Source organism: Pezoporus flaviventris, unplaced genomic scaffold (assembly GCF_033815535.1).
Source record: "Pezoporus flaviventris isolate CSIRO_AGI_PZ_B2104156 unplaced genomic scaffold, CSIRO_AGI_Pfla_v1 ptg000002l, whole genome shotgun sequence".
NCBI lineage: Eukaryota > Metazoa > Chordata > Aves > Psittaciformes > Psittacidae > Pezoporus > Pezoporus flaviventris.
In genome coordinates, this window is record NW_026892550.1 from 32,614,763 (window position 1) to 32,627,665 (window position 12,903).

The following is a 12,903-nucleotide window of genomic DNA, read 5'->3' on the forward strand; positions in this document are numbered from 1 at the left end:
CTTTTGGCAACTACGAATTCAAAATTAAACTAAGCAAGCACGGAACTCTGAAGTTCTGTGTGAACAAAGCCTGGATTACTTGATAAGACAAAGGCAATGCCTACAAAATGCACACAAAACAATTTTTACACAGAAATTACATATGATACCTAATAGATGTCCTACCAGTTTCATATAATACCAAGGTGCAACTTAATGAGGTTCCACTGAACTCTGTATGTCTGTAAGGTGACCGGGTTGTCCCTGGAACTCTATCTCTGTTATAACTATAAAATGCCTATGATGTGATTGTGATATAACTGAAACAGCTGCAGTTTTTGATCATATGCTGGCAGTTCAGGTACAGATGTAGAATGTGTAATAAGGGCACACTTTATTAACTTGACTGATGTTCTGTTATTTTACAGGTTCCAAAAGCCAAAGGAGACTAGGCTCCACCATGTTATCCCAAGAATAATTTATTGTTGCAACTACTCAAAATGAAATACCCATCATTTATGCCTAATTGATTATCATAAGCAAGAGACAAACATTGGCCTCAGTTTAACCAACATTTGCTATGGTCTTCAAAGCTGGTACTATAGCTAGAACTATTATTTTGAATTAGCACAAAATACATTTTAACTACAGTTTGAAACAGCTGCCAATGCTCAGTGTATGCATATGTTTCCTGTTACTAGGTATTTCCACATATATACAGCCTATGAAACTTACAGTGAGCTTTTGCCATTTCAGAAGTATAAAAAACAGATTCTGAAGGTGTGATAATAAAGTCAGACCTTGACACGCAGTGGCTGTATAATGTTGTACAGAAGCATCTTTGTTCTTCTTAGCAAATTAAACCATTTTGGTTCTACCAAACCATTTGGGTTTTAAACAGTTCACCTTTCTCAAAGTAACCAAATTAAAGTGCATGTTCTTGCCATGTGCCCAGTAATAAAGAGAAAAAAATTACTTAGTACGTGTTATGCCTCTATTCATGCAACATAAAAGTTTGCAACGGGTTGCTTTGGACAAAAATTATATCACAAGGAAGATGAAATTACATTCTCATAAAAAAGAAACCCAACACCCATACTAATAGTTTTGCACTAATCCTAAAAGTATGAAGTTATTCCAGATATGAAGGGCATTTACAGAAGCCACTTTTCTTACACTTCATTTCCCTTTTTTTTCCCTAGCCTCCACTTATATCTCTGTTCTTCTAATTCTAAATTTAAGTCTTGTTTCATTTTGTCCTCATACTTTTATTGGAAGAAATACAAAGGCCTGGACTCTAAGTCACTCTGCTCCCATACTCCCAGTTTGCTTGCTTCTGTAGTCTTGCACAGGAAATTCATAACCTTGTTGGACACAAAGGGGATGTTACAAAGTCAGTGTACTGCTTTGATGGGACCTCCCTCTGTCCAGCACCTGCCTTATGCAATCCTGAGTTTAGATTTCCTTTCAATACATTTCTCTATAGCTTTCGTACTTCAGTTGAAGAGTAAAACATCTCAGCAGTTAAACAGTCCCTAGCCCACACATATATCTATGTTTACATCTTTCCCATAGATCTATTCACTTTTCATCTAGATACAAACAGCTAGATCTGTTTCTATTCCATTTCTATAATCCTAAAATATCATCTCAAATATGTTTGGGTGCCCCCCCCCATACTGTGAATGCTTCCTATTTCTAGAAAAGAGTATAGATACCAGATAAGTTTAAAACAAACTCTGAAACTGGACAGATTTCTGTCACGAAAGTCTAATGTTCATTTTAAGAGCTCCATTTTCACTTTGAAATTTGTTATAAGTCACCAGAAATTAAAGTTATAAATAAGGAATAAATAAGTTCATTTTAAAGTGTTCTGTTACCCAGACAGTCAAATAAAAACAGGTCAGACAAAAGCTGATTTCCAAGACCAAATAAGATATTATTGTAACCCGGATTACTGTTTAAAACATAGATAAAACTTTACATTTGGCCTCATTTCCAGGTTTGGTTTTTTTTTTCCCTTGGCTGCTTGTAGTACTTCCTATGTATCGTCTGCAATGAAATTCATCTGCTAAATCTCTCTCTGATACATTCTAGTGCGTTTTGTTCCCCTCCATCAACCATGTTCTTATCAGTACTTTTTGTTTCAATGGACTTCAGCTTGGATGAGAACATTAGACTTTATTCAGTGACTTCAGTGACTTCATCTTAACTGACTCCAGAATAATACAGTTAAACTAAATGCTAAATTGAATCCAAGAAATGAGCGACTGCTTAACAAATACTAGAAAGTCACCACTTCTGACTGTGGATAGGAATTAAGAGAACATTTACAGACAAAACACTACTTGCACAGTGAAGTATCTAATTTCCTTACCAAACAACTTCTGTTCAGAAAGTCTCTATTGCTATGCAACACTAGCAGCAATCCAAAGCATTGAGCACTGACTTGTCAGGTATGCTTGTTTTTCAATAGTGAATACTGTCTTATTATTCAACTGTACATTATGGAATTAAAAATGCTAATTTTCATAGTAAAGCAAACGTTACTTCTGAAACCTGAAGAGTTGACACTCATGGTAATAACTGCTCACTAGTTCTGCAAGACTTTCCCCCTCAGGAAAATACACATGACAGAAAAATAACCGTTTTTATGCTGGTTTGTTCTCCTACCTTTTCTGATGAGTTGGCTGCAGAAAACTGTATAAATGGAAAGCTCAATTAGTGTAATTTATGTATCCTTGGATGTCAATCATTACTGTTGAGAGGTGGGACTTTCAGGATCTCTGTGCATTAATTAAGAGCTCATCTCAGAAGAATAGACATTACACCTAAGGACCAAAAATAAGTTTTAATTAGAGCCTAGAAGACAGTATGTCATCTACTCATAAAACTAGTTCCTCAGTTAAAAAATGAACAGCTATGGGACATTATTAGTAACAATGCAAAAGGCTTGTACTTAACTTCAGAATACAGAAGTATCTTCATTTCTGCCTGGAAAAAAACTGGACAAGTTCTGTGTGGACAGCATTCTAATTTTAGCCAGGCGGTATGAATGTCAATGTGATTATTAGAGCCCTGTTGAATTATGGGTGCTGAGCCATGTCGAGGGAAGGTTACTACACAGCTGAAGTTAGATTGTATTTCTTTCATAGCCAGACTTTTTTGCCCAGGCTATGTTCTGGCTGCATATGGAAGAGGCAAAACAATGCAGGGCAAATGGGCTTGTACAAAGCATCAGTTTCATTCACTGAGCAATACGATATTCAGGCAGTTGTTGGCTGTCCTTAGACATGTCAAGGCTCAGGAGAGGTTAAAAACTGGCTGGGCTAACTGGTGTCAGCTGCCCGAGAGAGCTTTGCTTGTGGCATGATTTATCTGAGGACAATCAAATATTCTTCTAGGACTCACTAGGGAAATAATGTATAAATAATTGATTATATCATTTATAAATGAAAGGAAGGAAAACAAATTTTAAAAGCTGGTCTGGAAAATAAACATGTCAGCTAATAACTCAGGCATGAAAAGGGGTAAAGAAGAAGTAACAATTTGTTTGTTGATGGATGAAATAAGAAATATAATGAAAAAACAAAAACAAAACCCCCAAAGCAACAGACTGGTCTAGGAAGGAGTAAACAAGGAAAAAAATAAATAAATAAATTCAAGCTCCAATATGGAAATAAGAAAGAAGAAAAACACTCAAAAATGGGATTTCAGTGTTACAAATACTGTACTTCACTAAAGGACTGAAGCTAATGCATAGATTGTGATACAATTAACAATAATTATAAAGGCTACTGCACAGAAAAAAAGCAGAATGGGAAGGCATGTCAAAAGATTTACTATGCATTCTAGAAGAGGAGAACAAGTGTTATGACCTTCTTCATTGCTATTATATTTCATGGTCTTTTAGTAAAGTATTTTTAAGTACGGTTATGAGACAGACATTTTTCTCAAACACTTGTTTGAGAAACACATGCTATAAATTTTCTACCTAATAAATATACCTGAGGGGTAATGAAAACAAGCAGCAAATGCAACAACAAAAAGATGTAGCTGTTGCTGGTAGATTTTTTAAACTGTTTCCTTTTAAGTAATAGTGTGTGCTGAAACCAATACCATAGTGAGGGAACAATCAGCCTTTTAAAGACATTCAGAAAAATGTGGAAAATAATTTATGATAACATCATTCAGAAAATTTATGTTAATGTCATTACTATATAGTTCTAATGATTCTTGCCCAAATACTATTTCAGAGAATTTTTTCAGCCAATACAAATAGAAGAACTTTCCAGAATTTGCTGACTTGCAATATTACTATCTGTACTAGAAGATTTGAGTAAGTAGACCATCAAATATGATGGCAGTAAACACCAATATGTTCTTGCAAATATTAGCACTGAAACTTGATGGTTAAAAGTTCAGATTTTATTCTGTGAATTGTTACTGAGGTACTACAGTGCAAATAGTAGGGTATATCCTACTGCTATGGATAAATGGATATTACTAAATCTAGTACTTATTTCTCTATAGATCTAAGTTGTTTTCCACATGACGATATGCTTCAGGAAAGGACATGTTTAATATTAGCTGGTACCACTGGTAGGTATTTTTAAGTGGAAAGGAAAAGGAAGTTTTCCAGGGTTTGTCACTTGCCTTCTCTGAACTCAAGTAAAGTACTGAATGTTATTAACTGCAGTCTCCTGCTTGTCATATTTAGCACATTACTTGTCAGCTGCTTCTCTTTATTAAGAGGATGGCAGAGATAATAGACACACTGAACTCCAGAATAGACAGAGGATCTTTGTTCCTCTAAACAATTATATCAATTTTATAATGATTTAATTTGCAGTTATTCACAAGGGACAATGTCAGGAACTGAACCAGAGGACTGCTAGCAAAGTACAGATCACATGTTAGCAGCATAGTGCCTTCTCAGTTCGTTACTTTGTATTTCCTAGTTTGCATCTTCTGAACTCTCACTCCAGTATGCTGCTTTGGAAGCCAGCCATAAATGAAGCTAGCTCAGAGAATAAAATCGGGATGATCTCCAGAAGTGTGACTGAGATTTGTGACCTGCTTTAAACTGAATCAGATACACCAACAACAAGACTCGTTACTAGCAGCTCTTACCAAGCCTGGCAGAATGTCAACACAGTTGTACTAAACATTCAACACAAAAAACTTGCTGAGAACCACATGGTATCATGTATTATCATTAAAATCACTTTTAAATCTAGGTAATTCACATGACAAGTATAATATAAAACAGCAATTCCAAAATGTTTTTTTATATGATGAAGAACATGATACAGCAATTAAGTTATATTATGCAGTCAATAATAAAGAGAAACAAGACTAAAATTACTTCAGGCACTCTCCTGGCCAACTCTGAACGCTTTACTGAAGGTTGAAAGTTTGAAGCTTCACCAAAATTTCCTTTGTGGTCAACAGAGAAAGCGAGAGGCATCTCCAGAGATCAAATCAGACTTAAAAGAACTTCTGATTTTCCACTTGGTATAATGGGAGCATTGACCACCAAGGCTCCTGACCTGGGCATGTTGGTGAGTATCTGTATTTATTTGTAATTAATCTACAGCCTACAGTATGATTTTCAGAGATGTCTAGTAATTAAATTTTAGTGTAACATTAACATCTAAATTTGCAGAAAAGTTTTTAGCAGGAATTTCTCAACTTTTAAAACTCGAGCCAAATACTGACAGACAGTATTGTGCAGAGTTTCCAGTTCCTGTTGCTACTGATCAGGTCTTTCCTGTTCCCAAACACAAAATTCATAACATAAAAACCCAGAAATATTTTCCTATTTATACTTAAGTGTAGTTATCAGCTTTCACATGTTTAATACTTTCCACTATTTTTGGGGAAAACAAAATTCTCTATTTGGGTTCATTTTTTTCCTGCTTTATTTTACTGGTTCTGCTTTCCTCAAAAAGAGACCAGAACACAGACAAAATTTTGATCTATTTCCCACTATTTATGTATTATCTCCTTTGGTTAAAGAGCTAACAGTTCAGTAAATTTTCTGAGAGTTTCCTGTAAGGAATAAACTGGTGTATGCTCAGAGCTGAGGAGCCTTTGGCATACAGACTTGCCATTCAGTCTAGGAACAGACTTGGGTTTGGAATTTGAGGATCATAGCCCATTCTTTGTAAACTAGTGAAATATCAAACTGATTACTCTTGAAAAACATCATAAAAATAAAAAATTAAAGCTGGATATCAATATGTACACACAAGGGGTTGAGATAAGCCAGTAAACATATTACCTAGCTTTTAACCCCCATTAACATTTGTAATCTTCAGCAGTTCCTGCTGAAATGTTAGTGATGTCAGACAAATACTTATGCAAGAACCATACAGAAGCATATAAGACAATGGAAAATATAAAAGTATAAAGAAAAATGAACGTAAATTTAAAAGAAATTTAGTAATAGCAAAACAAGACACAGCAATTTCTCTGTAGCCAGCACTATCTGTAGATCAAGCCCTCTTCATGAAATCCATCCATTTATCGCACAGCACTAGAGTCACTTTGAAAATGATTCTATTGTAGTCAGCAACACCCAGATTGCAAATGGAAGTTATTAATCAGACAGCAGTACCACAATGTTTTCTACTGTCAAGACAACAACCACTATGGACTCTAATGAGCAAGAAAAGAGTTTGTTTTAAATTAGGATGCACCTAAATATAACAACTTTGGTTTCAGAATTTTGCTGCCTCATTTTGCTACCCAATGAGCCTTTCTATTTGTCAATTTTTTTAACTTTCCTAATCTCAATTTCTCTTTTAATTCACAGGATCACAGCAGAAATATAACAAATCATACAAAAAATTGCATTTCCTTCATTATCAATTGGAAATTATTGTTGGATTACAGTATTACCTTGTTAAGAATTGAAGAAGTTGAGAACTTAATCACATTATTCTTGTGTTAGTATATCACGATAGTATGAAAACATTTATTGATTGTGGGGTTCAAAGGAAATATCCGTAACATTTTATAATTACTTTGTGTTCTTCTATCTGGCTGACATATTCTGGCTTGCTGGATAGAACTCTCTTAGCAAAAACAATTATCGCGGATAAGATATCATATAGAAATACCAAGACTTAGTAAGAGAGAATTAGAAGAAGTAGTAATTGAGAAACTTATGTCTGTCTGACTTTGGCTAGATTACCTGGCTTCTTTTTCTTTTCAGAATTTTTTTATCAAAAAGATATTAAAATGTTAAGAAATACCACATAGGAAGGAATTAAGCCAGCACAGGAAAAACAGTGTTAGAAAGAGACTGAGAATACAGCAAGGCTGGGTAGAAACACTTGAGATTATATATATAGTAGCTGGTCTTGACTGAACGCGAGAGAATATGTTTCAAGCAATGGGTCATGCTTACTTGTACGGAGTCATGTTGCCATGTTCCACTGACCTGGGTAAGAGAACCTATTATGATCTTCAACCTTTTCTGTACCTGTGATGTGTTTCTGCAGAGAACGGATAACACCTGTCTTTATAGGAAGATATTCTTTGTAACTTTGATCTTTCTCATAAAACCTTACAAAAACGTGTCATTGAAACACCACCAAAATTTACAGCTGGGCTTGCAAGGTTCACCCTATCAAAAAAGGGATCAGTGTCCTAGGGTAAAGACTAAGAAAAGTAAAATAAAATAGGAAATAGTGGCATATAGTATCTGAAGAAACATTTGTAAAGCCTGCATAAAGGATAAGGCACTGATTGGCATGAAACTGGGGCAAGATACAGTCTAAAATTAGGTCAATCACTGGATTCAATTCTGCAGAAGTGCTATTAAGGTCTGTCTTTTGAAAGACAAGCCTGTGAGACAGGCTGGGGAAGAGACCACAGGTGCAGCTTGCCCCTGTACTGTCATAACAATAAATAAGGTTATCTGTCACGATCAAGCCACCTGGAGCAGTACTTTATACTGTCCTGAATACATGCTACACATTTATTTAAGGTTACAAAAAGTGCTTAAAATAACATGGATAAGAAATAGTTCATGCCCTACAATTAAAGGCAGTAACACAGTAAATATGCAGGCAAAAACCGTAGCAAGAATATTAAGGGTATTTTGGTCCTACTGATTTAAAAGTGATGATGTACAACATTAAAATAAGAAAAACAAACAACAGTTCAGAATGCTGGATGCAGCAGCTGTGCCAGAGGCTCTTGATCTAGTACTGAAAGCAGTGATCCACCCATCACCGCCTGGATATTTTATTCCTTTCTATAGAAGTACTTTAAAGCTGAGGCTAGTCACATCATCATATGCTAACAATTCATATCGTAAGAAAAATAATTATCTACCCTGCAAGTAGCAAAATCACCAAAGAAAAAAAAAAGCCCCATCTATTCCTTTTCCTGCTAGCAAGATATATACTCAAGCTTTGCAGTCAAGTGTATATACATGAATCTAGCCGATTACAGATGATCTGTGAAATTACAACTGAAAGGATTACAACTGGACAGAGATATAGCCTTGCCCTACCTAACTCCTGCTGCTGCAGAACACAAAAGTTATGTTAAAGGACTTTGTTATTTTCTCACAGAAATTCAAATAACCATTATTTTTTTTCTACTGCTACCTCCTTGAACAGTCTTTAATACGGTGCACTCTTAGCATGCTCCCTATCATAATAGGAAAATAAACAACAAGTATCATTTCTTTTCTGGGAAGCAGACAGGTAGATTTAGATGAATTACATACTACACTGGTAGCCTACAGCGTGTACAAGTGATATGAGCACTATAATTCCTGTTCCTTCCTTTTGCTTTATGACCTCTCTGCTGGCAGCCTCAAAACCTCCTTAACTTTGCACATGTAGCATGAGTGACCAGGACACGTTTAGTAGTCTGAGAAAGACCTACCTGGTATCTGTTCTACACATCAACTCCACAGCAACAAGATCCTGTAGCACCATTTCCGACTACAGTCATGAGGTTGCTACAGACTCAACTATAAATCCAGAAGAGTAGTTCTTCCTATGGTTATGTGTTCTTTCCCCAATAAACTTAGCACACTGAACACATTTCTTCATTAACACCACCTTTTTGTGGGCTGCAACATATGGGGCTTAATAACATGGCAGCAGATTGCAATTCTTAACCTAGCCTTTCCTGTTCTGCTTCACATAATAAAGGTGGCTGCTGCCTACCATTAGTGGCTCTCACAGACAAAAAGAACACCTTTACAGAGATCATTTTCTAACATGAGCAAACATTCAAAGTAAATATGATGTCTTCAAACATAAATCCCCCCCCCTTCCCCTTAGATTTAAGAATGGAGTTTAATGAGAGCAAAAACATTAAAGCTGAAATGCTCCCTACCTTTAAAATCAAGGAGATTAAACAAGGCCACCACAGCTCTTCCTTGGTACTATTTAGCACCCTTAAATGATTTCACCTGCTGTTGGAGTACTGCCTTAACAACAGCAAGCCAGAAAAGAGTCATAAATTAGCACTTCCCCACTTATGTTGGCTGGCTGCTGTATTAAGGGGAAGAAAAGAAAGACCTTGTTAAAGTCACTTTTCTTCATCAGCAAATAGAAGTCTTTCCAGATAGCAAAAGAAAAAAAAAAAAAAAGCCAGGCTTTGCAATAGGGCCACTTACTCAAGCATAATGGTATCTTTCTGGACAGTGGGATGTTAAGGAAGATGGGAACATCTTTTCCTCACACTCTCCAGCTGTTTTAATTTGCTAGAAGAATGAATCTGCCCCTAGGAGATTTCTTCCCAAGTTGCAGGTTCTAATTCAGGGTTCCATCTCTCTGTGCATCTTTCAGAGTTTATTCCTGTCTCCCTTTTTGTGCCCCTTTCCTCCCTCCCTCCCTACCTCATGTATTCCCTTTCTGGAATCTGTTGTAAAATCTGTCCCCCCTACTCCCTGGCTTGCTGTGTTTTGAGTTTTTTTTTTTTTTTGTTGTTGTTGGGTTGTTTTTGGGTTTTTTTTGTTCCACCCAGGTGGGGAAGCCACAAAGAAACTATATGTAGCATAGGAGTTTGCTTATTTTAGCCATTGTTCATCTGAGTAAAAATCCTCTATTTTTGTGATCTGCAGAGTTGTGAATGGCACTATTACTGCCAGCCAGTCTAGAAAATGTGGTTAAATCCCCCTTGATTTTTAAAAATACCTTATTTGAAATACTTTACCATAATTAAGTATAGTTGGTTTTTTTTCCCTGCATCTTCTTGAACTGAGTAGGCAGTTGAAATGCAGGACCTTGAATACATTGGCACATGGCTTTCCAGCAGTACTGTGTCCTCCTCTCGCTGTAGAAGTATCCTTCAGCAAACCCAAACCACAACATATTCCCTTTCCCCAGCAATGCTGAAACCTGAAACACTTGAGAAGAGTTGTTGCTACTATCCTATACTCATGCACATTAATGCTGCAAAGCTTGTCAGTAGTAGTTCATTGCCCAACTAGTAGCAAATCTAATGCTTTTTTAAAAAATGTACCAAATCACTTCAATAACCAGAAATACACTTTGTTTACTTCCTGTAGTTGATAAACTTGGTTACAGCCCAAAGTCAAACTGGAACTGTATGTCTTTGCAGCAGCAGCGCTTAGTGGGAAAATTTTTTCTGAAGGCTTGGAAAAACAGATGAATTTCTCATCAACTTACCCTTACAAAAGCCTTCAAGCTGAATATAGCAGTCATTTTTATAGTTGTGTCTTAGTTGTTGCCAATCAAGTACCACACTTCTTGTTCAGATGCTACCCCAGCTTTGTAAGTTATGATTAATGATCACATCACTACAAATGCTGTTGCAAACTAGTCTTGCGGGAATATTCACTAGAAAGTCAATGGGTTTTCTTTTTTTTCACTGTACACTCTTTCTATGTATATCTCTGTGTCTAGACAATAGTAAAATAGTAGTAAAATAGTAGTAAAACTCCTAGTTTACGCTACAGATTTAAAACAAAGTGATCTGACTGATCATGATACAACTGTCCCTTTAGCCAAGCAATGATCTGCAAGAGTATTTGCTCCTTCTCATCAATGGAGTCAAATTTGTAAACTGTTTTTTCAGAGACTCAAAATAAAAATAGCCTGATGGGGTGTTCAGTCTGATTAAAACAAAGCAACAGCAGCATCCTAGCACAATGGAAGAGTAAAACAGAAACTAAATGCATGCAACATTCAGCTTTTTATTTACCTCTGTTAAAAGTGTAAAGCAAAAATGAACAAAAGAAAATTCATTTTTCATTGCCTCTACCCCGTGGCTCATAGCAAGTGTGATAATGTCCTTCTGTGTGCATGACACTGTTTCTGCTCACTGTACTTAAGTAAGGAGAGTGATACCCATATAAACTGTCTGTTGCTAATTCTAATAGGCTGGCTTGATTTCTGCTTTAAAATATCTATGCACATATTTGTTATTACAGTTCTTCTTATTCAATCACTGTCTAAGTCAACAGTGATCTTCATCAAGACAGCTTGTATTTATCACACTTCATGTACTTAAATCGTGTGTCACCCAATTAACTAAAGTCCAAGGAAATTCTTGATTGATTCTGAAGTTAAGCATATGGTTAGTTAACAAGTCAGCAGAAACTAAATTCATTACCAAGTTCACTTTTACACAATTATTATTAAGGACTATTGTTTTAATGTTTGTTTTCTGTAGTCTTTGGTCGGCTTAAAATGGTAATGGTACCTTACTGGTCATCGTTTGTAATGTAACCAAAGCACATGAATATGTTGAAAAAGAGCACAAACCCCAAAATAGTTCAGAGAGACTCTTTTCTGACAGCTAGAGTGAAATAAAGCATGACTATGACATTATGTCATCCTGTATCTTTTCCTGAAACTCTAAGAATTGAAACCAAGCTGTTCCTTACTTGCTGCCCCTTTTCACCAGAATAAGGATAAGAGCAGGGAAAAGAAGAACTTAAAATTTTTCACAACCTCTAACCACTTCCACTCACTTCTCTCTTTTGTATTAACCAAAGTAAAACAAAATTCAAGGAGTTTTACTAGAGTTGTAAAAGCAAACTCTGAGAAATGTGATTTTTCTTTCTTGGGCATCTGCATTTTGATATATTCTATATTTGCATGATCATATACTGATTTTCCACAGTTGTGCTGTCTCACTGAGCAGTACTACTCATACTTCATACCTATGTGAATCAGGGACCTACAGCAAGTGCTAATTTCTTTTTTGGCTCTGAATTCCCCCAGTCTTGGGGATGCATATTTGGATAGACACTCTTCATTATTACACAAAATTAAGCCATACAAAGAAATGTTTTATTTCTGGCTTCTCCCTCTCTTAAAAAATAATTACTTCTCTTTTTTTAGGTTATAATGAAAAAGAGAGAAAGTACAAATGACATGTGGAAACATAGCAGTTGGTTAAAACAGTAATAACTTTCCCATTTGCTCGGAATAATTTGAATTGAGGCTTTGCATTTTCCATTTTTTTCTTTTTTTTTTTATAAATTAGAATAGCAGCAACATAAGGAGAAACAGATTTTTTGTTTTAAGTTTCTTTTGATTTATCTGATATTTAATGCTTTTCTTATACCTGTTTGTAGAAAACAGAATTTTGCACAACTATGTTGTTTGTGTGTCATAGCACCCTGCATTCTGCTATGACTGCAAAGGCAGCTGGGTGCTATCTGGATCTTGCAGTTTCCTTTGGCATGTGATTGATGCAGTACAGAAACATTAGGATTTGTAGGTTTTAAAAGCACAATATACACTTGAGATATAACATGTTAAATGTTAACAGACAGACATTTAACTTTTGTTTGAAAGAAAAACAAAAAGTGATATATTGGAGGCACCTATAACAGAATAAAACCAACTGTGTAGTAAATCCCACTGTGTGAAACATGCGTGAGAGGAACGTATGCAACAAGGAACCAGCCATGTT

General features: G+C 35.8%; 1 protein-coding gene across 1 annotated transcript in view; it reads right to left on the reverse strand.

Moving 5' to 3' along the window:
* TENM3 (teneurin transmembrane protein 3) overlaps positions 1 to 12,903 on the reverse strand; it is a 1,360,315-nt gene that overhangs the window by 616,881 nt on the left and 730,531 nt on the right. Inside the window, exon 5 of the mRNA XM_061474586.1 lies at positions 2,653 to 2,810. The gene's annotated coding sequence lies outside the window, so the exon portion shown is untranslated. The remainder of the gene's footprint in view (positions 1 to 2,652; positions 2,811 to 12,903) is intronic.